Here is a 25,506-nt window from a genome sequence, read left to right on the forward strand (position 1 = left end):
CGGTAAAACATGAAGAGTGCAGGATCAAGTGCTCGACTATTGGTTGAGCGCGCGTGACATTCATCTCTGTTCTTCACGCCTTCTTCATGTAACGACCAATGACAGGCGAGACACAAAGTAATCAAGGCCGATTACTGACAAGAATAGGGCCCCTGTTGTGGGCACGGAGTAGTTCTGGGTCATGTGAGAATTCAACAAATGCGACGTTGATAACTGGGTCCTGGATCCCACATGGTGTGGACTTGCACTATCCCACTGTCTCATTAGGATCTGGCTGTGTGTCTTGGCTACACTAGTGAAATGGGGACGGCAGCTCGTCAGTGTGTGTGAGCGACGTTACAAAGTGTCTGATCCCCTTCTCGTTATACAGTGACTGGCCTCGCAATTGACCGCTAGCACCTAATGCGTATTATGAAAACGTACTTACAGGAATAGTAGCGTCCGTCTTCGGGAAACGCGTCAATGCCGAACTTGCTGTGTAAGAAGAGGAAACCACATTTCATTGTCGCTGTTGCGGTTTACTCAGGAAAATGTAATAAACGCTGATGGACAAATGCAGATCTCACCCTGATAAGAAGAACACGACATCTGTATTATTCAGATCGGTAGTTGAATTTTTCTGAAAATAGTGGTACATGCCCGTAGAAGCGGGCTGAGGCGACAGGCGCGGTTCATTATTTTGGCTCGTCCAGAAGCTTGCACCGATCTGGAAACGAAAGTACCATAGAAACACTAATACTACCTGAGGCACTTTCCTTATTTTTAAATACACGTTTAAAGGGGCTGCGACAGGTCGCCCCAGGTTATCCCAGATAACCTGGTAACCGTCATAGATGGTTCCTTCCATCTATGTGAACTTGGATTGAAAGTTTCACAGCGAAGAGGGTAATAGAAGTGCAGGAAACGGCCACCGCGAATACCGTAACTCATGCGGCTCTGACGTCAGTCACATCACAGCCTCGTCGCCGCCAGTGAGGCAGCGCACGAGAAGTCACGTGCTTACGGCTGCCAATGGGAATGGACGCAACTCGGCGCTCTCTGACGTCTGCGCTCTGCTCAGGAATGCGTTCGAGGGCTTGTATCTCGCTACCCTACGACACTTATAAAAATAATTCTTTTCCCTCGGTCTTCTGGAGTGCACTACAATGCATCCATCATGCAAGGAATCCCTATAATAATTCCCTGCTTCCACATAGTTAATAATAAGTGTCCCTGCTTTCGGTTATTCGCTTCTCAGCCCGTGCAGATATGCAAATTAGCAAATCGAGAAGAGCAACTAGAGAACAATGATTAGCGTGTGCTTTTGCACGTCCAGAAAGTGCAAGTAATAACTAGGAGGAGGAGATAGCACTGACTCATCTTATCCCTGCCGCACGTACTAGTAGGGCCGTATGAACACTAGTTTTAAAACTGGCGCGAAAACGAAGCGAATGGATACATAGGGTCAGATCGAATACGAAGCAAATAGGTGTATAACTGAGTATACACACATGTGCACGGATACGTAGCATATACGCGTAAAACAGCACTCACTTCGGAGTGCATCTCCTTTCCTGCGTATGTGGACCTAACGTGCGGCTTTGGAACTGTATTTGAACACGTACATTCAATTAAAAATTCGCGTACAGAATTTCATATATAATTGGTAGTTCAAATAGAATACACAAAAGGTCGTGAAATAAATGAAGAAGAACGAAACTATGAAATGATAATAATGATCAGCTTTTGTACAGATTCCGCCCTCCACCAGGTGGGCAATCGCAGTTGCAGCGGTACGCACACGTCATCCCCCCCCCCCCCCCCCCCCGCGGTCGTTGTGAGAGGGAGCATACACGACACTCCATGAATGTCCTCCGGCTGAAATTTTCGTAGACGCTTGGCGCTTCCGAAAAGCTGTCGGTGCAGCTATCACCCCTGAGGCATCGCCCAAGAACTTTGCAGTGAGCGGCTCATTTTCATGAGCTCCGTAATTGTATAAAGCTCGTAATTTGCATATTTGACTTCGCACGCTCTCGAGAACCTCTGATTTACCGATTGGACCCCTCAGCGAAAAATATTTGAAAGAAAAAAAAAAGGAAAAAAAGAACGCGTTGGCACTTTGTGACTTTTTCGAGTAATTGTTGTTCTTATTATTATTTGTTTACATATTTCGTTAGTGCAGCAGCCTACCAATACACTCTTTCGCCCAACAATCCGGCTGCTAATTACGTGTTCATTCGCCTGCCTCACGCACGGGGGTGACGGACGAGAAGGGACAAACGGAAGAGACGCTTAATATACGAATGCGAGTGGTCATTTCATGGCAACACGGCCTAGCGCTCGGAAACTGCTAGGTCGGTGCCAGCCCTGGATCACGGGACCGTTCCCATCCGAGCATGAGTGCAATGGATCTAGCAGTTTTAGTCGCTCGGATCACGCTAGGGGCGCCGCGGTCGCTCGTTATCGGGTTCCGTCGTCTGCTAACCCATGTGAACTTCGACGTGCGGGCCAATGAGGGCCCTCGCAACCCTCGTGATGTGTATGTGACGACACCGGTTATAGTTGCGCAATCCGCAGACCGCTCGCTTCGAGACCGGGCGGAAAATGCGCTAGCTGGAATATGCCTGGCGCTCGGAGAATGCCACGTGAACATGCGAGGTCTTGCAAAACTGGCGAGAACAGGCGGGATTTGTCAAAAAAGTTGCCACGAATTGACCACCCGAATTCGCCATTAGTGTGCCTTCTCCCTACAGCCTTGACGGTGTATGCGCCATCATCACGATAACGGCACACTATCTTACCTACCGAACGACAGCAATACGAAGGCAGTGTACGAGTCCGTTAGAGAAGCAGGGGGAACACCCGAGTGCCTCTTGCGGCAATTTCTTGTCTTCCTTCCTCCGTGTGTGAACGGGACCGACGAAGTCATAATTTACAACCGGATGGTCAAGCGAAAGAGCGCATTCGTCGGCTGCTCCGCGCGAGAAATACGTAAGCTGATACCTAATAATTTGTAAAAAAATAGCACTAAGTGTCGACGCGGTTCTGTTGTTGGAATGTTTTTCGACGAATATTCAGATTGGTAAAATTGAGGTTCCGAAGCGTCTGCACGAAAATGTATAAGTTAGGAGTTTTATTTAATTAATGAGCACGTATGCAAATGAGCCGCTTACTGCTCAGTTATTGACAGATGTCTCAGGGATGCTCACAGAAAACAAAGCTTCTCGACAGCGCCACCTGTTTAAGAAATACCTTCGGAAATATTTTCCGAAACACCTTCGTGAAACAGTTGGTATACAGAATGTTTTATTGATTTTTTTATTTATTTGTGAGAGCAAAACTTATGGCATTTTGGCAGGGGGTCATGTGGCCAGGCAGACATCCTCTGAGAAAGCACATGTAATTACAGGATGACTAATTACCTAAAAGTCATTAATTATCATTTTAATTAGATGTTCTCGGGGGAAGTGCGAGACAGCAGAATTTGACGCAATCATTATTCGATTCCACCCTCTTGTTTAAAAATCCTGAAGCGAGCACGTACTTCCATATCAAAATCGCCAAATTTTTATATGCAAATGAGCCGACGCCAGAATTACGCACTTCTCGAGCTTCACATACCACATCACCGCCAGCATGTCTGAGCGGAAAAAAAAAACGGCTTATCTGGCCATCACATCAGCGCCAACTCCAATCAGCTGCCTCGCCATAAAAGACGTGACCCTCCGACACGAACGCCCGTCGCTCGTTTTACGCTCGAGGAGGGCGTTGTTTCGTTTTGGATTCATTTGCATAGCAAAAATAGCGACTCATATCTCAAAGTACGTGCTTGTTTCGGGATGCTTAAGAAAAGAGGATGGACTTAAATAATGACTGTCTTCTAATTCTGCAATCTCGCGTTTCCCAATAAGAGAAATAATAAATTTTAGATAAATAGTCGTCCAGTAATTACATACGCTTGCTGACAGGATGCACACCTGGTAACATAACCGCAGCTGCAATAACCGTACCTACACTGTTAAAACAGAACTTCACCACATAGCACGCTCCTAACCAACCATCATACCAAATGATATCATTCTGTGTCATGATTTGATCAAAACAGGGGGGAGGTGCCTATCTGGGACAAGATAATCTGTCCCAGATAGGCGCCTCCTCTCATTTTCAACAAATCAATGCACAGAATGATATCATTTGGAATGATGGTTGGCTAGGAGCGTGCTATGTGGTGAAGTACTGTTTTAACAGTGTAGGTAGCTCCCATAAGTTTATTATAAAAGTTCTGTAAAGGATTAAAAAAACGAAAAACAAACGTCCTGTATCTACATGTGAACACAAGTAAAAATAATATTTTTTTGTCTTGAATGACTTGTAAACTTTTACTTGCTTACTTCGGTAGCACAATTATCCGCTTCGGTAAAATCCGTATAGCCCTACACTCTTAAAAATGAGTTTTACCGCATAGCACGCTCCTAGCGAACAATCATCTCGAATGTTATCGTCATCTGCCCTGATTTGTTGAAAACGGGAGGCGTACGCCTTTTTTGTGACACTTATGCTGTTCATAATTGTCACAAAAAAGGCGTACGCCTCCCGTTTTCAACAAATCAGGGCAGATAACGATATCATTCGAGATAATGGTTGGCTAGGAGCGTGCTATGCGGTGAAGTTCATTTTTAAGAGCGTATTCTCAAAACGCTTCATACTACCGATATTACGCGTGCAAACAACCTTGCTGCTAAGATATACGCTCGTTTCTAGTTTGGTTTGTGTAACCAGACCTGTGAAAATTATTTTTCCGAAGTAATTGAATGACGATTAAACTTACATGTTCACAAAAGTAATTAAATTACTGTTACAACTACTCATTTTCTATTGTAATTCAATTACGATTACAATTACGGAGAAAAGTAATTGCATTACACTGAATTACATTCGCAAAGTTGACTGCAACGGGCAAACGACGTGCAAACTGCAAGATTTAGTGCACATGTTCTGAAAGATGGTGGTAGTTGTGCTTGTGGTAGAAAAACAAGTTAGAGAAGTCTTACACAAACACAAGTCTCTTGCTATGTTAAAGAAACACAGAACATCACAGTCAAAAGGCTATCTTTCTTCAGGTATGCGAACAAAGTGCAGATCATGAGTGCAGCTTGTAACGTCCATTGGCTTTCAAGAGTAAGGAATTCTCAAAGTTCTTGTCTGTAAGGCTGCCACGTCTCCGTGTCATAACAAGACCACCAAACGAAAACAGACGCTCCACTGGTGCACTGCTGGGCAGCCCAACATTGTACTTCATGAACACCTCGAGCACACAAGGAAGATCTTTCAAGCACTCTAGCGACTCTGAAGAGCGGGTCGATACCCACAATTCGGTCTCCTTTCCCCATGGCGCAAGAGTTTTTCTCCTTCCACATTCAAATATAAAAAATCTGTACCGCAAAAATGTACCAATCTGAATCGAGTCTTTGGGGAATCACTGTGAAAAAAATTATAAAAAAAACGGTGTGGAACTGACCCAAACTTTAAACATTGGGCCTTCCCAGATAGCGTTCAAAGTACCGTAATTTCACGCGTATAAGCCGCACCGCAGATAAGCCGCAAGACGCGTTTTTTGGGACGTTTTGAAAATTTTCTGGCAGATAAACCGCACCCGCAGATAAGCCGAGGGCAATACGAGACGACTGATTTGTGCGACAAAGGAGACCATAGAGAAGGCTATAAACCCTGTGGTCCATACTCCGGGATCGGCACAGTGTACGACAGAGGAGGTCAGTTCTGGAGTTCTGCCAAGATCGGATTGTGCCCTTGTGGAGGGGGGGGGGGGGTTCGTGGACTGATGTGTCAGTGATCGTCCAGAAGGTGTCAATCACTGTTACCACTTTCCTTAAAGGGAGACTCCGGGACAATCCGAAACTATTATAATGACTATGTAAATAAGCTCGACACATTCTTCCGAAATGAGAAATACAGTTGGTTTGGCAATCGGGGACTCGTTAGTTGCCAAAAGAGCTGGGAAGCTCAAAACGAAACCGAAACTTCTAAAGGTTCCCTCTACTATCTCCTGTACCATGCGTGACGTCACCGGTAGTCTCGTGTGGGCCACTGGCTGTTTTTCGGGCACGCGCGTTGTAACTTCTTCGTGTCGCGTGGATGACCAGTCGTCTGCTTCCTCGATTTCGCTCTAAGATATTCACCAGTGACCTACAGCAAAACCTACAGAAAGCCGCACACGAGGAATACCGGTGAGGTGAAGCACAGTGTTGCTGGACTGCTTTCCCGTGGAGGAGCGCCTAATCACACGAAGGAAAATATTCATTTTCTAATCATCTGGGCCACTTGGGGATGTGAAATTGCGTTCACTGAAATATCATGCGGTGCGGATTGATGTCGCACTGTTACCTCAACACGTTTTTGGTGCGGAGTCTCCCTTTAAAGCAGCTTGGGGGAATGCACCAGGAAGATCAATCTACTCGAGTGTGGACCTGTCCCTGTTACGCACTGTTCGTGCATCTGCAGGGCAGTGCTGTTCCAGAGGCACTGTCGGCCCTTTCGTTAAAATCGGCGTATGGGGAAAATACCAGGAAAAAATAGTCATCAGATAAGCCGCACCGGTGGATAAGCCGCAGGGCGCCCGTGAGAAAAAAAAATCGCGCATAAGCCGCGGCTAATACGCGTGAAAATACGGTAATTCCAAAAGTAATTTAAAATGCGTTACGCGTTCCTTGTAAAAGTAATTCAATTACAGTTACAATTACGTAAAACCTAATGTAATCCCGGAAGTAATTCATTACTAAGGAAGTAATTAATTACAGTAATTCAATTACTTGCAATTAACAGGTATTAACTTGTATTTACAGGTCTGTGTGTAACGACAATATCCCTTCCACCAATGAGTCCATTCTGCAGTGGAGTATACAGAGACGAAACCGTGACCAAAAACTTTCTCAAGCGTGATACAGCAACGGCGGACTCGTAGCAGGATCACATGCATCACTCGTCATTGCTGGTTTAAAGGGACGGTCTCGTACAGTCAGGGCGATTCCGAAACTTAGCCAAAACTAGTTTCACGAGTACTGTACACATACAACCGTCAAAGTTTCATTCGGAATAACCAAGTCGTTGTCGAGGAATTTGTCGAAACGTGCCGTAAGAGCAGACGACGAAAGCTGCGCTTCTCTCATGCACGTATGACGTCGGCCTGCGTGTGCGTCGTCGTTGTCATGGTAATTGTAACTTGCAGAAGCACCTTGGGTTGAGTAATCCCCTTTGCTCTCGAAATGGGGACACTCAGGCATATACCTCCGCGAGCGGAGAATGTAGTCCGAGCGTTGACTGTGGGGTCTCCCATAATGTGGCGCACAATCGGATACGTGGAAGCTAAGTCACGTGTTTACTTTCCGCGAGTATTTAATGCGGTTTATAAGTAAACACGTCCTCCTTCTCCATGTACGTCGTCAGCGACACTTCATTTCGAAGCATGATCACCGTACAACGGGGAGTGTAATGGAAGCGCGCGTAACATATTTTTGGTCGGAGCTGTAATGCGACCGCGCGCGCCGATGGCCAGCGACTTCAAATTTGTGATTGTGGATGGGGTTGTTCTGCGACTTTTAACTTGCCTCTGAGGATTAACATAGTTGTTCTGAACCACCATGCTTGCCACTACTTAGAATGCGCGTTTTTCACCTGAGAACTGAAAGAAAATGTACGAGAGTTGCCGCGGTGCCCAGTAACTTCTGAAAGTCGTCTGCTCACGCCGATGCGCTAGCGCGCGCAAAAGCAGACGATTTCAGTATCCTATCACGGACTTACCCGCAGGGCGACGTGGCCGTTCTTATTGTTGCCAACACAGATCGCGGCATGCTCTGCAATCTTTATCAATTTAATTCGGTTATTTAATAACTGTGGCGTGTTTTGTCGGGTAAATTAGCAGTATTCCATTTTCAACAAAGGGCAATCGAATGGTACACTTTATGAAAGGGGCAGGGGGTACGAGACCGTCCCTTTAACATAGAGGGTTACCCTAAAGTATATACGAGATGTCGCTCTCCCTTTTTCTTTTCGTTTGCTGCTTGTTTGTATGTATTTAACATTTGTTGGAGGTCTTCATGCGGTGTAAAAGGAACAAGATCCACTCACCGGTACTGGTTCAATTTTAACGAGGATAAGTTGGATGGTGATGTTTTTAAATTCCATTAGCAGTCTGGCATTCATCTGAAATGAAGAGAAAGTCTAATTTCAGAATTCAGTGAACAAAAAATCACGCAGGAAGCGCGATACGAAAGGCAAAAATGCATATTAAGTGACTCACTGACACCTATATCTGAGACATTCCACACGATTTACAGGACATGACGTCTCTATTCTTGGCGGTTTTGCTCTTATAGTACACTTTGTTAAGCGGTCAAGAGAACTTAGGCTGTACTATGGTCAGAGAAGGTCCATTACTAGTTCCATTACTAGTCTATTACTAAGACAACAGCCTCAGCTTGGGCAACAAACACAGAAGAAGAAGAAATCTCATCAACCAGATTACCTGCGTCTCTGCCATCTTATCTATTACCAAAGCAAAAAAAGATCCATACGGAAAAAAAATTCACTGGTAGATCTTGTTTCATTATGGATCTTCTTTCTTTGTGGATCTTTTTGTATCGTGGATCTCCTTTGCGTTTGGGTTCTCGACAATACCATGGAACGTGTAATATATGCAGATAACACGTGCCTCTTCATTACTGGCACTGAAATGACTGCGCTCATGAAGGAAGGTAATAGAGTTCTCAACAAATTGCACTCGTGGTCAGCCAATAACTCATTAGAAATAAACTACATAAAAACTAAGGCTGTTGTGTTTCGCTCAAAGCAATCAACGTACATCCTGGCGAGTTTCTTATGTTCAGACTACTCCCAAATATGCTTCTCTTCCACAGTCAAGACCCTCGGCGTCATTTTCCATGAGCATATGTTGTGTTGTGGGATCACCATTGCGACTACTTACGCTCTAAACTGTGTAAGGTATTGGGCATGATGAGAAGATGTCAATTCCTGCCCATCAAACCATTCACCATACACTTTTTGATACACATTACGTTACTCTCATCTTGTTTGGGGAAGAGGAACTAAGAAGTCCGTCAGCCACTTAGCAACACTGGGAAAAATGCGCTTCGCGTTGTGGCAAACCTTCCATGAATGGCCGATCTTTCCATCTCTTTGTAAAGTTTAGTGTTTTAAAACTTCATTCACTGAACGAATACCAACTCCTGGTGTCTCTGAAGTCGGAGTTGCGCCACAATAACGTAAGACTGCGTATTCTGGAAGACTGGCCGCGATTTATGTAAAACCGAGACAGGGGGGGGGGGGATATGTTTATTAAGAAAAAGAAAGGAAACAGCACCCAAACGTAGCCTTTGAGTAGTAGCTCTGATTATTTCTGTGTGCGTTTCGTGTCTTTCAACGGTTCTCTGTATGTACATGCCAACCAAAACATTCCTCCTAATTAAAGTTTTCCATTCTGCCTTAATATGCGACGCTTTTTAACCTCAAATAACGGAACAAATTTTATTCGCAGTCTCTACACACAGCGCTGAGGATTTATTTCAGGCTGTACCAAACCAATCTCTGGCTTCCAAAACTGAATGACTGAACTATCAAAAAACATTCCACAACAAGAAGCGAATGCACCCGACTACTTAAAGGACGACGGAAGCGAAAATAAGCTGCAAAGCTGTTTGCCTCATATTGCGATGTGTACCAAAACAATCCGGAATTCGACTTAGATTTACGTATATTAGTTGAAATCCCGCCACAATCGCGATATAAAATTCGGCCGCGGAGCACACTGAGCCCCTGGTGAGCGTCGCCGCGCCGCCGTAGCAGACCACGGAAGTGACGCACGTTGTCTCCCCTGTTGGATTTCCTGGCTTTCATTTCGCGGTTGTTTTGCGATCGGAGGTTGATTTTCGCGACAAGAAAAATTGTACATGCTTGTGAAGTCTTTCCTGGCTGTGCTACAGCATGTTGCCGACTTCCTTTCAGCAAGGCGACGACATAGTGTTCCTTGCACGAACGACACAGGAATAGACAGCACAAACATAGCGTCAAACATCGACTGACGTTTATTACAAATACAACACTAGCGAGGCTGGCCCCCAAAACCCATCCGAAGTGTGATCTCATTCTCTCTAGGTGAGAGTTTTGCTGCTTACATTGCTGGCTGTCTTACCTTGCGTTTGGCCGGGACATGTTTCAGAACAAACACGCTCTACCGGTCTGTGGTTGTTTCCGTAGCCGTATTGGCCATTGGCGGTCGACTGTCAATCGAGAGATGCGAAGTTCAAATTCCGCCGATGTCTGACTTTTTTCATGACTGTCATGTTTCAATTGTTTCCGAAAGATAGGAATCTTATTCTCACCGCGAATCCGTCTATGCCTACTTGAAGCTACGAAGAAGCATGTACGAACCCATCTCTCATAGGATATATCTCCTGCAGACTTCCACGAGATCTCCGAATCGAACATCTTCAGGCGTTATGCGGAATTCGCCGTATTTACCCCGTTCACCGGGCAGCCGCACATGGAGCTCGAGAGATATTTGACGTCACGCGCTCCTCAGATTTTCCCGCAATGCTTTGCGGCAGCGGGCGCGCTCCATGGGCGATCGTGTCAGGTGGGCGGCCCAGCGCGCTCGTAATCGTCAAAAATATGCCCATCCGTACAACGTACTCGCAAAATACTAGTGGCACCATAATTCTACGTAATATTTACACCTTGTTCGGTCCCTTTCTTGCAATGGACAAATTTCGTTTCCGTTGTCCTTTAATATTAAAGATCAACTAATTTTTTTAAAAATCGATATGGTTTATTTGCCAAACGAGTTGTTCACGTTTTTTAAAGGAGTTGTTTGTGAATACCTTTCGTAGAGGCCCGAGTAGTTTTCAGAAAGTACCATGCCTCTTTAACCTAACGTGTAGTCCATCTAGACAGTGGGTTTGCTTTGGCGCACGCCGAGGGTTGGTCGCTGGAGGCCCGCTAGGATACGACGCGAGTGCGAAAAAGTTGCACTCCAGCTTCACTTCTCAATGGTGACACTCTTAAAAATGAACTTCACCGCATAGCACGCTCTTAGCCAACCATAACCTCGAATGATATCGTTATCTGCCCCAATTTGCTGAAAACGGGAGGCGTACGCCTTTTTTGTGACAATTATGAACAGCATAAGTGTCACAAAAAAGGCGTACGCCTCCCTTTTTCAACAAATACGGGCAGATAACGATATCATTCGAGATTATGGTTGGCTACGAGCGTGCTATGCGGTGAAGTTCATTTTTAACAGTGTATAAGGCGCCTCCCCTCTTATTCTTGCCTCCACGAGAACAACAAACGCCGCCATGTTGAGGTACCTCAGGGAGGTGCTGACGCTGACTCGAACCTAGAACATTATTGCACGCGAGCGTGGGAGCTCTCCGTAGTAGCTGACGCTTGCGTGTCAATACAACGCATCGCCACATGTGTCTGAACGCCAGAATGAGAAGGAGACTTCAGAGGAATAGTCTGTACATGTCCACTGGCTTTATGATTCCTTCATAAGTTATCGTAGATGGCCAATGCAAAACTATCACTCAACTTTTTTTTTATTTCTTTTACTTAGTAGTTGATTTTTGAAATAAACAAGTTTCATTACAATTTCAGCGTAATCCTGAGCTAAGCAATAGCAGATCGCTATACGCATATCCGCGTTCGACGGAGATGCACACGTTAGCTACGATCGGACTTCCTATGACGTAACCAGCACGTTTTCAGCAATAGCTGTACCAAGAGGGTTTTGCGGCTTTGACGCTGATTTTAGCCAGCGTAGCAGAAACGAAATGACGTCACAGCGTACCAGCGGCATGGCCGAGCGGGTTAAGGCGCCCCGCTCGTTGGTGGTAGCTAAGGTCGCGCTGAAGACCGGGAGGTGGTGGGTGCGAGTCCTACCACCGGCTGTACTGCCAGAGGGTTTCCGTGGGCTTTCCGAAGACTTTCCAGACGAATGTTGGCACAGTTCCCCTTGAAGTCGACCCGGGGCGCATACTGACCCCCCTGCCCCACTTTTTCCTGCTGTCCTCTCTTCTTCCGTCCACATCTGTACACCGCTTATAGCCACAGTTGCTTCGCGGCGCTAACACGGAATAAAAAATACGTCACGACGCGATGACGTCACAATGTCCTGTGATGCAGTTGGTCCCACTAATTCCATTACACACCCACGTGACATCACACCACCTGCAGCATCGCCATTGGCCGGCGCGATAGAAAATCGCAGCACAGGAAGAGGGAAATAAACCTTGAGCTGTGCGCAGGTCTCTATTATACTGTGTGCAGCTATATTGTGTGCATTTACTTGTTTCTTTAATGGCTTTTTTTCCCTGCATTACAATTCACTGGCTTGCACTGTGGCATTGAGGAGTGCTCAGTCACCCTCCCAGGTGTATATCGCTCGCTGAATGACCCCTGGTTTGCCAATTCGGAACGATGCGCAGCTACCCAGGGCCGACGAGCCGCAAACACGGCGAAACACGTGTCCTCTGGTGCTGTCGCATCGTTCCATGAGTATCTGTTTCACTGCGTGCAGCCATAGAAGCCATCTTAATCTGTAATTTTGAATTTCAAACACGTCTAGTGCCATTTACTTGTTTCTTTAATGGCTTTTTTTCCCTGAATATAATTCACTGGCTTGCACTGTGGCGTTAAGGAGTGCTCAGTCAACCTCCCAGGTGTATATCGCTCGCTGAGCGACCCCTGGTTTGCCAATTCCGAACGATGCGTAGCTACCCAGAGCTGACGAGCCGCAAACACGGCTGCTGGTGCTGTCGCATCGTTCCATGAGTATATATATATATAATATATAAGTGGAATTAGAGGAATGCGGTTGACTACGAAGAATGAAGATATTCAATAAGGATCAGAAGTGGAGACGGTGCTTCTACAGGACAAGGTATAAAAGGGAGACTTTATTAAAAACTAATAGGGGGTATTCGACGTTTCGACAGCGGCGCTGTCTTCAACAGTAATGAAGTATTATGGTGAATTGTCGTGCGTCACCATAATACCCCATTCCTGTTGAAGACAGCGCCGCTGTCGAAACGTCGAATACCCCCTATTAGTTTTTAATAAAGTCTCCCTTTTATACCTTGTCCTGTAGAAGCACCGTCTCCACTTCTGATCCTTATTGAATATCTATATATATATACACATATAGGTAGTTGAAAAAAAATTACAGGCAGCTCGACAACGAAGGTGTTGGAAGTCAGGAAAAAAGGGGGAAGTTGTTTATTTATAGGTGGAAAGTTTAGGGGATTCGTCGACGTTGCGACGGAAGCTCCGCCTTCATCGGGACTAAGGGGGGACAATGATTGCTTGGAGCTTTTACACGTGTCTAGAATGACGTAACTGTAGACACCGTGTAAAAGCTCCAAGCAATCACTGTCACCCCTTAGTCCTGATGAAGGCAGAGCTTCCGTCGCGCAGCTTACGTGCTAGAACAAGAGGTGTAAGTGCGCTGTAGTAAAACTTCTCTTTGAAGAATGCAAAATCTTGCATACTTCATCAGATATGAGAACAAGAGAGCTATAGCAGAAGTGGGGGGTTCAGATAGATGCACGAGCAATGAGCCTATCAGCATCACAGAAAATTATATACATGAGATGAGATACGCAAGAGCATAGGCGAGTTTGGGCCAGGAAATATATACGTATCAATTTCATTGCGCATTAAACTTGCTGGTCAGTGCTTGTCCTTGACTTTGTTCATCAATCGTCGTGGTTGTTGCATTCGTAACCATAGAAGTACGATACCGCTTCCTTACGGAATAGGAGGCAATCCAAGCACACATTGCAGCCTGGGTCGGCAGCAAGGGGGAGGAGGTAAACATTGCTTCGTTTGTGTGGGCTCCAGCAAATGGCACCGTGGAGATCCGGCGCACGTTAGGAAAACACCAGGTGGTCGAAATTGTACGCAGGTTGTCCTACTCTGCGGCGCGTGCAGCATGTCGCATGTATAAATATGTTCCAATTACCTTGTCAAACACAGATGGTGATAGAAGACAAAACAAATACACTAGGCACAAGAAGTCCAGGGAAGAAACACGACTTGGACTTCTATCCCGGTGCCGGCTGTGCTTTCTAGGATTTTTCCTTGGTTTTCCTCAGACGGGGGCTTTCAGATGTATGTGGTCACAATTCCCTTAGAAGTCGACCCATGACGCACATTCCCCCGTATCGACCATTACGGCTTCCGGACTACGACGCTGGGAGGAGGCATCGCCTCCATACAAATCCCTTGTTTCCTCTCCCCCAATCACTCTCCCTTTTTTCTTCTCCTCTCTCCGTATGATTTCTATGCCGAATGGTGTGACCGTCGCCGCCGTCTACCTATCATCAGGGACCTCGCAAGCGAGCATGACAAAGTTTATGTTGAAATAAAGTTAAAATCCGGGCGGGTTGGTGATCCATTCTAAAAGCGATAAAACAATCGAGTGTGAAGGGACAACGAAAGGGACGAAGGACGATACAAACACAGCACTGTGTTGCATCTTGATCGCTTTTAGAGAGCTTAAGTTACATCCATTTCATGCAGTGTGTCGCGAGAACGTAAACCCACAGTAATCACGAGAACTTTTTAAAAATCCTGGAAGGCAAATGGAACATACAGGGTGATCCCCGAAAGAATGTCACTAAATTCCCAGAAGTAGGTTTTACTTCACAAAATTATTAACCCAAATTAAATACACTCATACAGACTTCTGCCAATAATTGAGGCCGTTTGCATCCTTGTCACACAGTAATTGAGTCAATTTTGTTAATTGAACTCGAAAATTAGCCAAGCAAATGTAGCTTTTTTTTCTGCGTGAATTCCGAAGCCTATCGCCATAGCACACTATTCCAGTATAAATCATCGGGTTTTTCACAATATTTCTACAAAATTTTACCACAGAAAATCTTTCGCTCGGCGAATTTCCGTTTCTTTTCCCCCCGTTTGCGGAACTCTTGACCCCGCCCTTACCGCAGCAAAGTGGAAAGAGTGAGAGATTTTTGTTCTGATCGCGCAATCCGTCATTATCAGTAGCTGACAGCAGTACATATTTTAGTGATCGTAAAGGCGTATTGTCGCTCTTTAAATAAGGCAAGTGTGAAAACTGTAGTCTATTGGCGAATTCGGGTGGTAATTTCGTGACAACTTTTTTCGCCAGATCCCGCCTGTTTTCGCCAGTTTTGCCAGATCTCGAATGTTCACGTGGCGCCTTCCCAGCACCAGGAATTTGCCAGCTAGCAATTTTGCCGCTCTGCCACGAGGCGACCGAGCAGAGGATTGCCCAACCACGGCCCCTCGATCACTCCTCTTTGCTCTTCTATTACGGCCAGCCGATGCGGGGACAGAACAATAGAAAAAGCGTGACAGAGATCCCAACCTCTTCAGTCTGCTTCCTGTCGACGGATTGACCAGTGCGATCAAATGGCGCAACTGCCACGATAAGCGACCACACATCGAGGCATCAATAAGTGACTACCACGAGGTGAAAAAATCAAACGAATAGAATAATGCGTGCTCTCACCAGGGCTAACTCCGTGCTATTGGCATACTGCACCAAAGCTTAGCTCTCACAGGAAATGGGAGGTTTCGGATCATTTGCATATAAAAATTAGGGGATGGATATTTTAACGCACGTGCGTATTTCAGGAATTGTTAAACGTGAAATGGCATGCAACTAGGATAGTTTCTCAATCTGCTATCTCGCTTTTGCCCGAAATCCCTTAATTAAAAGGGTTATTAATTTGAGGCAATTAGTCATCTCGTAGCTGCACACTCGAGAGGATGTCCGCCTGGCCGTAGATCTCAACTGCAACACTGACATATACGGTGCTCTCATAGCCTTTTTGTAAAAGAAATAGGTAAGACTAAAAACAAAAAAAAAACTCCCTGTATATTCGTACATGTATTGTATATACATCTGCGACATACACAATCATACACACAAGCATACACAATGACGTATGTATGCTTATGTTGAATGTAAAACCGGGTTGCGTTCTGATGCTTACAGGTGCTTGCATCTGTGTGTGTTTCCGTGTTGCTTCTGTCTCTCATTGCATTAAGAAGAAATAACAGACATTTTATCGTGTTCACGTGCATTGTGAAATGTATGCGCAACTTAACACGTTACCAGATGACACACACAGCTGTTACAGAGGTGTTTCACACCTACCTTGTAGCATATATACGCATTCGCGTTTTTCATCTTCTCGAGGTGCACTGCGCAGATCAGCTCGGAGACGATGCCTCTGGATCGTAGTTTAGCCTACTTCAATGACGGTCACTCAGTGTTACAGCTGGCACGCATATACAGTTATACTGCAGGAGGAACCAGCCGCACTGGCGCACACGAATTCGTTACCACGACTCTTGGCAAGCCGCTAGCTTTCGGCGACACTTACAAGAAGTCGTGCACAGAAATCACCGTAAATGTTTGATCGACTTCGGGAATTTATATCTCCTGACTTCACGCCGCACATAGAGAACGATAATTTGATGAAAACGAAGCGTAAGTGCATCTATATCAGGACACCACAAGGGTAAACAAGCGTGCGAGCACACGCCGACATCCCCCGTTGGTCAATGCTCTCACAGAGAATGCGGGAGGAATACAAACTTTTCCAGTCATCGGCGCTCGGGAGCATTCGGCAGGCCGTACCAAGCGAAGCGGAGAGAGCGATTGAGGGGCCGTGAGCAGTGGCCCAACTCTATCCGGTGTCGTTACGTCCGCATCGCGAGGGTGGCGACGGACCTCATTGGCCCACACGTCGAAGTTCACGTGGGTTATCAGACGAAGGAACGCGAAGACGAGCGACCGTGACGCCCCTAGGGTAACCCAAGGTACCCTACGGTACCTCAAGGCCCCTAGGGTACCCCAAACCGTCTAATGCCGCTATATTCCTAGCACTCATGTTCGGGTGGCACTGGTCATGTGATCAATCGGGGGGCGCCGAACCAGCAATTTCCGAGCGCTAGGCCGTGTTCCCACGAAATAACCACCCGAATTCGCCATACATATGTGTAGTGAACGCAGCCGTGAGAACATAGCGCCCTATTACTCGAACATTAAGTATACAGCTATCGCTGTCACTTCTCCGCAATTCCACACTACCAACCTTCCTGAGCCGCACTATCCGGGTCGTTAGTCAGCTGGACTCTCGCCCCTTCTCCTTATCAAAATTGCTTGGTCCCTGGCCGAATCCAGCCCACCAACGCTCCGCGCTCAAAGCTCTTTTGACCTTCCTGGACACAATCGGAATTCGATCCTTATTATGAAGCGGCTCATTATCTCATTCCCCACAACACCATCAGCGATGAAACTCCCCATTCATCATCATAAAATAAAGTAGTTGTTTCTTTCTTCGCACTTGGGGGTGAAAAGGCCTGTCCTTTACGTCTCGGATGTGTGCGGCTTTTGTGCTGCACCGGCCCCATTACTATGCCCAGGCCCTGCCCGAGCCTGCCTACCTATGATGTACCCGCCCGAGTCCAGCCTGACGGGTCCATGCCTGGCCCGCTTTGTAGGTTTCTCGGCGCGGACCCGGCGCGAGCCCGATAACTTTCTGGGCTTCCTGGCCCGGCCTCGTGTAGCGGGTTCTAAAAGTTTACCGTGGCTAACTGACAGTGGGGTAACAAAGGCTTGACCTCGATCTAGGACCGGAAATGCACGGGCCCGGACCCATAAAGTCAAACCCGAGCCTGGCCCACACGAGCAAAAAGACGGTATTACGCCGCCGTGCTCGAGCTTCCGGGTAAGCCCAAGCCCAAGCCCGTGCAGCGGTCTGGTGTGACTCCCGTGCTTCGTACGAAAACAAGGACAAATTATAGTCAGTGGTGGTGTTAAAATTTGTAAATGTTTTTTTTTAGCCCTGTAATGTTAAATCCAATTGCTCTTCTGTTACAATTGTCAAAACCGTCATTTCCAAGCGCGCAAATTGGCGGCCCCGCTTAGACCTCCGAAAGAAGCGATGCGAGGAGTCCATGTACCTGTCCTCTCACTTTTCCTTTTCCAAGCTTCTGCTGATAACGGCAGCATGGTTGCTACGCAAAGTTATCTCAAATCAGAGCGAGAAGGAAACAGGGTGACCGCAGCACCTTGCATTACCTTGACCGAGAACTGAGGTCGCGGCGCAGCTGACAACACAGCCGCGGCTTTCGAAACGACGGCTTTCGCATATTTTGTTCAGCTATTACCAAAGCAGCAAGAAAATTAGTTTGGAATGCAGCGGGGTAAATCCGACGTGCGCTTTCTGTTTCTGTCAAAAAGAGAAAAAAGAAAGAATACGGGGTTGACTTGGCACATTTCGGAGATCAGTCGGGAAAATCGAATTTTTCGCGAATAAAATGTGATAAAAGTGCTCAGAAGTACACTCTAAAAACATAACGTCACCGGGAAGCACGCTGTGCGCCAAACATTGCCACGAATGATGGGGTTATTGCTTCTGATGGGAAGACAGAGGGAGGCGTACGCCTTTTTGTGTCAAATTGGATATACAGGGTGTCCGAGAAAACGTGTCAATGAATTATAATAAAAAAAAAAACTAAGCCACCTAGAATCACGCGGTCAACTGCATTTGTTCTTGCAGGGTTTTTGCCACCTCATGATGTGAGTGTTATCTAACTTAAGTTTTATTATGCTAATTATTACGAACTGAACTCGAAAATTTGCCAAGTAAATGTCGTTTCTTTACCCCACCACCCTATTGAAAAACACTTCAGAAAATCTCATAGAAACATAGCATTCTCTCAGAATTTCCTACAGATAATCCAGATTCGTATACATATCCTCACAGGCACACCAATGAGAACACATCCTGTGGGATAATTTAGGGTCTGGCCTTGTGATTTCTATGAGAAAACAGCGTGATTCATACAGGACTGACTTTCTCACGAACTCATCTTCAGTATTAAGAGAAATTTTGAAGGATATTTCCCTGTCGGATGAACATGAAGCAAGAACTGACGGGCCGCAGAGAGTGATATGTCGTCCGTGTTGGAAACTAGTTCGTGCAGTTTCGTATATTTGCGAATAATCACTCTTAGGTAGAAGTGTCATGGTTGCTCCGCTTTGTCGTTCCTATTGACACTATTAATTATATAACCTGTTATGACTTTCCATCGTACATTAGTGGAGGCGTTTATTCCAACTGCCAGCAAGTTAGTTATACCCTAGTTACACTAGCGCTCTGAACCACGGTTGAGTCGACCACGGTTGAACTCAACCGTGGTTGAGAGTGTTACACTGCAGCGCCAACCGTGGTTGACTGCACAACCACGGTTGAGTTTCCACTGAGCTCCTGAACCACGGTCGGGTCAACTGAAAAGCAAGATGGCGGACTCCACTTCAGTTACTGTAGTGCCGTCGGAAACAATACATGAGCTGCCGCGCAGTAAAAAAACACTTCGTTTGGTCAGATGCCATCACGATGCACCTGATTAACCCCTGGAAATATAGTGTAGCCGTATCGTGGACCAAAGAGGCCAGAAAAGAAACGCCGCTGATTACGACCGCGTCGAGACAGCTACTGAGGTTTTCGTCGGAAAGCAAGTGTGGGTTAAAATAGAAAACCTGGCGATGAAATACCCAGGTAGGAAACTCAGTTAATTCATTTCTTGTTTCTGCTTGCTTTGTTGTGTATGTCATAGCTACTTACGCCTATTTTATCCAGCTACCACAACAGGAAGATGATTCCGTACGATCAGTGGCGTTTTCGTCGCATTCCTGCGAGCGCGTATGATGTACATGCTGTTTGGTGTCCTTTTCGATGTTTCATACTATTTGGTACAACTGATGACATGTCATACTTGAATTTCCAGCTTCACCTATGAAAACTACAGCCACACTGCACGGTTTCGCACTGCTATAAAACGACTACTTCAGAAACAGTGATGTGATGTCATGATTGATGAGCATAACCACAGCTGCAATCTGAATCTGTGTGCTGATATGATGTGTGGAACTCTGCATCTGACTGATCTGCCTCAGGATGATAAGGGGATATGGAAATGGGGTGTGTACGTCCTCTTCGCTGGAATATGTGTTGCAGTTAGTATATCACTGCTTGTTCTGAACTCTTGTGAATCAAGCATGTGCTTAAAACATGTAATAGTTTGTAAAGGCATTATTATGTGGTAAAAAATAAAAGAGCAAGAATTTTGGAGTCACTAAAATGATAAATATGGATGGATATGGATTTACTAAGCTGGAAATCAGTGCCAGTGCTGGCAATGCTGCATGTAATCATATGCATATTACGACTAAGTATAGCAAGGCAACTAGTGGGTGGGGATTCATAGTCAGGAGATTTATGTGCAACAAGAAAAGACAATAACAGAGCTTGTGTGCATTGTATGTCATTTGTTATGCATGCTATTTATCCCCTGTGTATGTGTATGTGATGCACTATAAGCATGCTATGTTGGAAGTAGTCCCGATAAACTTTGAAGGAGTGACAAAACAAATAACAAAAAAAAAAACTGCAGAGGAAACATCGAGTCATCTTCCTCAGTAATATGCCGTCTCACTGCATGCTTCACACATTCTTGTGTATCTTCTAGGTTCCAATTGTACACGGACAGCCAGATGGAAACCATTGTTGCAGCATCCCAGCCTGAAGAACAAACAACTGAGCAACAAGAGACAAGTTCGGAACCTGCACAGACCTCACAGAGAAAGTAGCCCAAAAACCAGACTGTGATGATGCAGGTTCTAGAGCTCTAAAAAGCTGTGGAAATGACAGCTACAAAAACTGAAAAAAGGAACGAAGGTTTCAAAGAAAAGTACTGAGGCTGCAGGAAGGAGTTAATAGAATGCAACAAGAAATGCTTCGATAAGCAAATTAAAATGGTGCAAGCGAGATGGTGTACTGTGGAAAGAGCAAACATTTTCTTCAGTTCATATTGTGTGTTCCTCAAACTCAAGGAAATGTTTTCTCCTTCAAAGAAATGTTTCATTCGGTGCAGACTTATTTTCAATCATCGCCACCACAATAATTTTCTTTTTTCTTTAACAGAGAAATCTTGCATACGTAGTTTGTTTTTTAGCTTTATAGCAGTGCATTGTGCTTGCAAAGCCTCACTAAATGTATATGTGTAATGTATTATGTCAGTGATTCTCGGCTTTTGTTACTTAAGCTGAAAAAGGGTCATTGCATGAAAAAAACACACAAGACAACATCGGCATATTACCGTAGTTATAAAATCTACATATAAGGAAACATTACAGTAAAATTATTCACTTCAGAGAAATGTACTTGCCCGCAATAAATATGCTGTCATAGTGTTGTAAAACGTTGTTTGATTGATTGAGATCTTAAAAAATATGGAGGTGTTCGCGTCAGCTACTGCAGAACTCGTGAATAGAAAACAGCAGAAAAACCAACCTCAAGATGACGAAGATGCAAAGAAGAAAAACCATGCAAAACAAACAAACAAAAAACAAACAGGGTTTACCTGATGGATGTGTCCAGTAAATGAAATAAGAGTTCAAATGAACATAGACCGTACAATGTCATTGGTGTTGCTTTCTTCATTTTTTCTTTGTATTTGATAATGTGGACATTTGTTTCTTATGATGGACAGTTTTTGCCTGCTAAAGTTGCAGCTAAGTGCAACGGACATAACCGAACCTCATAGAACAGGACACACAGTTGCCCTTGGCTGCAACTTTAAAGGTCAGATATGCCGATTTTGAAGTGCCGCAGAACAAAGCGATACTCGCGCTGTGTGTTCATTACCGAACACTGAATATGTGTGCGAAATATCTTGCTCCAACTGTTCGTAGTTTTTTAGAAAACAGTTTTTTTAGTTCCCACGCCCGGCCGTCAGACCGTCGGCAAACCCTGCGCACGGGCGCACTCGGCACTGCTCTCGGTTTATCTGTCTTTGGCTTGGCATGGACTCTTGGCTTGGCTGCTTGGCTTCTTTCGTTTCCTCCTCTGTGCATCGTACATAAGCGAACAGCTGTTATGTTGTTGCTAAGCCGGAAACAAAGCATGTGAATGTTTTTTTGGCACAGCGTCGTTTGGAAAGTGCACTTCCTTGTTCTGACCTTGCCTTTTATGGGCTGGAGCGATGTGATTCGTAAATATGCCACGGCGAAGTTGTCGAAGATGCGAGAGTGCTACGCTGTTAGAACAATTCATCGGAGCATTCAAGTGTTACCTATTATAAGCTGCCAAAAGACCAAGCAGTGCGAAGCTCTTGGCTGACAGTGGTGCCTGCTAATTTCCACTGCAAGAATTTCGTCCACGAATGTTATCATAGGTTACGCGCGACTCCAGAGGCAATTTGGAATCTCGGCACGAAATCGTCTGATGAAAATTTGAGGTGCCCGACGCATAACATTTTGAACGCGCCACGGAGGATCAAGGCAAAAAACGAGAGCAAAAAATGGAAAGTCGAGGTTCGGATATAAAAAATAGCAAGCTTAATGAATCGATTGTGCAGCTGTCCTACTGCGCTTACTCTGATATAACCACGATTAACAACACAATAGTACTATTGACAATCTAACATCTGAATTATCACAGGTGCACGCTGAAGGCGGAAATGAAGCATGATCTGGCTTGCATCTGGTCATGAAGAAATTGCTGACACGTTAGTTGCAGTCTACCTCCACCAATAGGTATGACAATGTGATATTATAATTTGAGTATTCATCTATGTTCAACTTTTCATGTGCACTCGCGTGCAGACATTTTGACACCACTTTTAAATCTGCCCTCAAAGTTACAACCTGTGCTTCCAGGGTGGAAAACAAAGGTCGCCATTCCGATTAGCTGCTATCTCCCAGTTCAAGCACTTTTGTGTCTGGACACTGGTTCCTGTGGATGGGGTGTTACAAGCTTTACTGTCTGATATAGAAGGTACGTTACATTAGTTCAGTTAATTTGTCTTTTGCACATTTTTGTTACTGTTAGCTGGATTACTGTTGGACATACAATCCTTTGACACACTGAAGCTGATGTCGCCTCTGATAACATTTTAGAATTTTCAGTGTCATCAACGTCCATTGAGGAAGGTGCCTTTACTATCTGCGAATCTTCAACTGAAGAATAGCCCAGAATTCATGTTAACATTGTCTACTCTTATTAATTCACTGTCTGTTTTCTGAGAGCTAAGAAAAATGGAAACTATTTATTTGTTACAACTTCACACTGGATACTGGTGTGGTACTGGCTTGACATGTAAGCTAAAATACCTGGATTCTACAATAATTGTGTTCAACTTGGTGCATTACCGTGGGCAATGCCACATTCACTACATTTTTAGTGGGTCCAGTGCACAAATACTGTGTGCATACTGCATACATACATACTGTTCGATAGGCAAAAATACCTGAGCAGTGCTGTGTAGTCTTTTTACTCAAAGTCCATACTCTTACTGCAAAGTCACAGTACGTAGAACAGCAATGTGCAAGTATGCTGCGATAGAGATTCACAACAGAAAGAAGACTGTTGAGAGCATCTAAATTTTAATGAGACGAGACTTTCGTGCACAAGGCTGCTCTTGTTAATGTCTAACATGAAGTTACAAAATCCCAAAATATATAAAACATGTTGTAATGTAGAGAGCGAGGGGTGGTACAGACATAAAGATAATTATATAATCATATATAATAAAATAAAAAGGGGTTACAACTGCCCCCTCAACTCAACTCGACAACTCAATAACTCTACTTATTCTCTACCTTACAACATGTCATATATTCTGGAATTTTGTAACTTGATGTTAGACATCAAGAAGTACAGCCTTCTGTGCAAAAGTATTCTTTCTGTTGTGCACAATCATTATGTAGTAAATGCGACTATCCATTTCTTGTCATTAAATGCTTTTCCTTTCTTTCTTTCTTTTTTTCTGCAGTGATGAGCATCCATAAGGACACATGCCAGAAAGGGAGTCTCTTTGGGATGACAAACCCTCATCACCTTATGAGGATACAATGGTTGACGAATGGTTCTCAAGCACATCGAAACTTCCACCAAATAATTCATGAAAAAGCCAGTCAGTGGTAGCACCAGGAATTGAACGTGGGCCATCCTGCTACCAGTCAGAGATGTTCAGTGGTGTAGCCACGGGGGGGGGGGGGGGGGGGGGGCTCGAGCCCCCCCTACCTGCCACGGACCGACCCAAATAAATCGTGCAAATCCAAGAACATAATATATGGGGGGGGGGGGGACCAGTGTGACTATCGCGAAAGTTCTTGCAGTTCATGGCGTCTATCTAAGAAGCATTCTTGAATGGTTTTCAAAGTATGAGCTTTTCAAAATACTTCCAATCTCGTGACACCACTTCATTGGTCATGACAACCTATACATGTTATCGTACTGTGAACGTCTAAATCAACTATTTTCGTTCCCTTTTTTAATCCTCAGTTTGAAGTGTGCACAAGTACGTGTGTGTTGTCGACACAGGATCAGCGGGGGGGAGTTTTCGTATCGAGCCCCCCCCTACCTTTGAGGTCGGGCTACGCCACTGGAGATGTTACATTTCAGGCGCTCATTGACTTTTGGTGAATTACTTGTTGACTTTGTCCCAAGGTGGAGCTCGCTACAGCTCATTTGCTATCTGTTAATGTTGTGGCGTGTGTTGCGTTTTTCTCTTTGTGTGTTCCAGACTCAGAACGGTTACTTTGGATCAGGTCAGGTACGTTTCATTTAGACATGGCAAACATAAAGTGGTGTTTCTCAACACAACTTAGCAGTGGTCTTCATGCATTACTGCTACGGCCATTAAGCGTGAATAGAAACCTAGCCAGAGCAGCTGATACACAGAGAGAACATAGCCCGTGTGTGTTTGTCTTTTCCACTGCAGCCCTTGGGTTTCCTCCCTGATGGCTACACATGTCAGGGATAGGTTTCAGAACCGGTAGTTCCTGCCAAGTGTGAATTGCTTTTCAGGGGATCATCACGCTGGCAGATGAAACATATGGTTTAAATTATTTGCAGGACAGGAATTGCGCCGCGTCACACAAATACTACTACTACGACGTAAGAGTGGTTTAAAATCTATATTTTTTGTGTTCCTGACATTGTCGCACAAGATGTAGTATCCACTATGATCCTTTGTGTGGGGGGTATGTACAGCGCAATCAACAGATGCTATTTACAAATCTGTTTTCTACTGTGTTGAAATGGGGTAGTTTGTATCTGAGAGCCATAGTGAAACACAGGCCCTCGAGAAACATGGCAACACATTGCAGGGACTCTGGATGCTGCCTAAATTTCCAGAACACACAGCTCAAGGCAGCGGTTAAATAACAAGTGGTTAGAGAAATCCAAGATAGTTGCATCCGTAAGCAGTCCGCTGTTGGATTTGCTTCTGTCAGAGATACGTTATCTCAGAGGGAACGCACGGACACACTCAGAATGATACTAGGGCTGCCTGTGAAATAGAATGAGGAGAGGGGAAGATATATAACCCTTTTTCTTGTCTGTTATTCTATTGGTTAAATTGACA

General features: G+C 45.1%; 1 long non-coding RNA gene across 1 annotated transcript in view; it reads right to left on the bottom strand.

Annotated features, from left to right (window-relative positions):
• Positions 1-575: 575 nt before the first annotated feature.
• Positions 576-25,506, bottom strand: part of LOC135375487 (uncharacterized) — a 32,413-nt gene continuing 7,482 nt past the window's right edge. The window contains exons 2-3 of the long non-coding RNA XR_010417253.1: positions 8,122-8,196; positions 576-706 (exon numbers count right to left, since the gene is read on the bottom strand). This is a non-coding gene — a long non-coding RNA (uncharacterized LOC135375487). The remainder of the gene's footprint in view (positions 707-8,121; positions 8,197-25,506) is intronic.

This window comes from Ornithodoros turicata, unplaced genomic scaffold (assembly GCF_037126465.1).
Source record: "Ornithodoros turicata isolate Travis unplaced genomic scaffold, ASM3712646v1 ctg00000882.1, whole genome shotgun sequence".
Lineage (NCBI taxonomy): Eukaryota > Metazoa > Arthropoda > Arachnida > Ixodida > Argasidae > Ornithodoros > Ornithodoros turicata.